The sequence below is a fragment of the Chlorocebus sabaeus genome, chromosome 23 (assembly GCF_047675955.1).
Source record: "Chlorocebus sabaeus isolate Y175 chromosome 23, mChlSab1.0.hap1, whole genome shotgun sequence".
In the NCBI taxonomy this organism is placed as follows: Eukaryota; Metazoa; Chordata; class Mammalia; order Primates; family Cercopithecidae; genus Chlorocebus; species Chlorocebus sabaeus.
Window position 1 is genome coordinate 54,504,580 of NC_132926.1, and position 4,226 is coordinate 54,508,805.

General features: G+C 38.5%; 1 pseudogene; it reads left to right on the plus strand.

Annotated features, from left to right (window-relative positions):
* Positions 1-676: 676 nt before the first annotated feature.
* On the plus strand, positions 677-3,171 carry LOC119628039 (heterogeneous nuclear ribonucleoprotein K pseudogene; annotated as a pseudogene).
* The last annotated feature ends 1,055 nt before the right edge of the window (positions 3,172-4,226 follow it).

Genomic DNA, 4,226 nt, shown 5'->3' on the forward strand with positions numbered 1-4,226 from the left:
CCACGGGTACTGGCTGAGACATAGAGATCAGAAGCCCACACCCACGCTCAGCGCTCAACCATGCTGAGGATAAGTAAGCTCCTTTGGCAACCAAGAAGAAGGAGGGGCCTTGTCCCAAACATTGCATAGGACACATTTGTACTAAAAAAAAAAAAAAAAAAAAAAAAGATTGTTCATCTGAAATTCAAATTTAGGAGGCAAGTGAGCTGAAGCTTAGAGTGTGAGAGGCAATGTAGCATGGACTAGGACATCAGCTGGCACCAAAAAACCTGGATTGGAATCTTGGCTCTGCTGGGTCACCAGTTAACCTTGGACCTTCCACTAAACACAGCCTCTCCATTTCTTCAGCTATAAAGTGGGGCAAATAGTCATATTAATACCTACCTCATAGTTTTTGTATGAAGATTAAATGACTTAATAGGTGTGGAGTGCTTACCACAGTGCCTAACTCACAGTGTTAGCTCTTATTCTTTGAGTTTAAAATTGCCTGAATATTCATCTCATGATAACTATTTTAAACCAAAAGGACTTTTATTTGGTTGAGTCTGAATTGTAATTTCCAAATCAAGGTTTGTTTGCTTGTTTGCTCTCAACTAAAGGAAATTTAATAAGCTATAGTGGGACCCTACCTCTCAATTTGTCTGGGACACTCCCACTTTAGGATTGTTGTCCCAGCATTATTTTTTAAAGTACCCACCTTTTATTCTAAAAAGTGTTACGATTTGGACAATAGAACTTATAGGTTATCCTATTACAGAGATATCAAGAAGTCACTCATTTTTACACGAGTTTTGTGTGAAAATTTCAATACCTGTCCTTTGCCCCCACACTCATAATCATCACTAGAGTCTATTTTAATTTTCCTTAAAGGAGCAAACTCGGCCTGTGTCCCACTTATTCGTGGCCTATAGCTTGGTGTGTCCCTTTAATACAAGTGGAAACTGTACAGCCAGAAGAAACCTTCCCTAACACTGAAACCAATGGTGAATTTGGTAAATGCCCTGCAGAAGAAATGGAATAGGAACAAACATGGAAAGATCTAGAAACACTGATGAGATAGTTGAATTACGCATTCTGCTTCAGAGCAAGATTGCTGGGGCAGTGATTGGAGAAGGAGGCAAGAATATCGAGGCTCTCTGTACGGACTACAGTGCTAGTGTTTCAGTCTCAGACAGCAGTGGCCCCGAGTGCATACTGAGTATCAGTGCTGATATTGAAACAATTGGAGAAATTCTGAATCAAATCATCCCTAACTTGGAAGAGGACATGAAGTTGCCATTACTCACTGCAACCAGCCAGCTCCCGCTGGAATCTGATGCTGTTGAGTGCTTAAATTACCAACACTATAAAGGAAGTGACTTTGACTGCGAGTTGAGGCTGTTGATTCATCAGAGTCTAGCAGGAGGAATGTTGGGGTCAAAGGTGCTAAAATCAAAGAACTTTGAGAGAACACTCAAACAACCATCAAGCTTTTCTAGGAATGCTGTTCTCATCCCACTGACAGAGTTGTTCTTATTGGAGGAAAACCGAATAGGGTTGTAGAGTGCATAAAGATCATCCTTGATCTTATATCTGAGTCTCCCATCAAAGGACCTGTACAGCCTTATGATCCCAATTTTTACAATGAAACCTATGATTATGGTGGTTTTGCAATGATGTTTGATGACCACCCTGGATGCCCAGTGGGATTTCCGATGTGGGGAAGAGGTGGTTTTGACAGAATGCCTCCTGGTCAGGGTCCCATGCCTCCATCTAGAAGAGATATGAGCCCTCGTCGAGGATCACCTCCTCCTCCTCCTGGATGAGATGGCCGGGGTGGTAGCAGAGCTTGGAATCTTCCTCTTCCTCCACCACCACCACCACCTAGAGTGGGGAGACCTAATGGCCTGTGACAGAAGAGGGAGACCTAAAGACTGTTACAATGGCATGGTTGGTTTCAGTCCTGATGAAACTTGGAACTGTACAATAGATACATGGAGCCCATCAGAATGGCAGATGGCTTATGAACCACAGGGGGGCTCCAGATGTGATTATTCCCATGCAGGGGGTCGTGGCTCATATGGTGATCTTGGTGGACCTATTATTACTATACAAGTAACTATTCCCAAAGAATTGACTGGATCTATTATTGGCAAAAGTGGTCAGCAGATTAAACCCATCATGAGTTGGGGGCTATGATCAAAACTGATGAGCCTTTAAAAGGATCCGAAAATCGGATCATTACCGTTACAGGAACACAGGACCAGATACAGAATGCACAGTATTAGATGCAGAACAATGTGAAGCAGTACTCCAGAAAGTTTTTCTAAGATTAGTGAAGAACTGAAGGAGTCCTGCATCTCTTTTTTTTTTTTTTAATCTGCTTCGGTTTAAAAAGCCAACATTCCTCTGCTTCGTCAGTGTTCTGCATTTGAGGTGTAGTGAAATCTTTGCTGTTCACCAGATGTAATGTTTTAGTTCCTTACAAATAGGGTTGGGGGGAAGGGCGTGCAAAAACTAACTTTGAAATTTTGAAACAGCAGCAGAGTGAATGGATTTTATTTTTTGTTTTTGTTGGTGATTTTAAAAAAATTTCCCCCATGTAATTATTGCAGACACCTTGTTTTGTGGCCACTGTAACATTTGGGAGTGGGACAGGGAGGAAAAGTAACAATAGTCCACATGTCCCTGGCATCTGTTCAGAGCAGTGGGCAGGATGTAATGCTCTTTTTAAAGAAACATTTTATGATTTTTAAAATAAATTTAGTGAACCTATTTTTGGTGGTCATTTTTTTAAAGACAGTCATTTTAAAATTGTGGCTGAATTTCCCACCTCATCCCGAAACTGAACACTAAGTTTGATTTTCAGCTCCTCTGTTGGATATATAAGTGCATCTCCTCTTGGACATAGGCAAAATAACTTGGCAAACTTAGTTCTGGTGATTTCTTGATGGTTTGAAAGCCTACTGCTGGGAAGAAATTCCATCATACATGTTCATGCTTACAATAAGCTGGCGATTTTTTGTTTGATTTTGCAAATGCTTGCCCCTACTTTTCAACAATTTTCTATGTTAGTGGTTGTGAAGAACTAAAGTGGGGAGCAGTACTACAAGTTGAGTAATGGTATGAGTATATACCAGAATTCTGATTGGCAGCAAGTTTTATTAATCAGAATAACACTTGGTTATGGAAGTGACTGATGCTGAAAAAAATTGATATTTTTATTAGATAATTTCTCAATTATAAACTGTCAACTTGCTCTAGTGTCTTATTACACTTTGTAAAATAGATATATATATATACTTGTTTTTCCATTGTATGTAAATTGAAAGAAAAAGATGTACCATTTCTCTGTTGTATATTGGATTATGTAGGAAGTGTTTGTATACAATTCAAAAAAAGAGGAAAAAAGTTCCTGTGGATGTTTTGTGTAGTATATTAACATTTGTAACGATTAAAATTCACTTGCAAATAAATAAAACACTCACGATGCTAGATTTGATATGTGCCCAATTTGAACAATTGTTGATTGACACCTGTAAAATTTGTTGAAACGTTCCTCTTACAAGGAAATACAGTAATATTAAATTGTAAAAAAAAAAAAAGAAGAAGAGCAAACTTAATTATTTTTCTCAAACACACATTTATAAAAACATCTATGACTCCTTCTTGCTCACATGATAAAATCTTAAAAACTCAACTTACCCTTGCTTTCCAGACTCCTCTCCTTTTCCTACATCCTGCTCCATATTTCCCAGGCACCCACTGCAAGAATCTGCCCTACCCAAGCCTGAAGCCATGCACCTTTGCCCCTATCAGTCCTTTTACCTGAAGCATGTTTTTCTCTTTCCACCTTCTACTAATAGGTATTCTTCAGTTTTCAAGGACTTGCTCAAAGTTTTCTTCTACCATAAAATCTTTTTACATTGTAGTATTGTTGGCTGTACATGCTTATATTCTCTATTCATTTGAGTTCCTTGATGGTAGTAACTTGGGGTTTAGAATACCACTACATTCAAATTTTTACATGAGTGAATACTACAAACATGTTTTGAATTGAGGTGAATTTTCTATTAAGATTCATGTGCAGTACACACATTGCAAAACATCCTCATAATCATCTTTTTTCTTCTCAAAATATGAGTTCACTAAAAATATTCTTGTAGGAGACAGAACAAATGTTTCTTTTGGAAAATTTGAAATTTCCTTTGAATAAGAAACCATGCCACTAAAATTAGTTCTCTGGC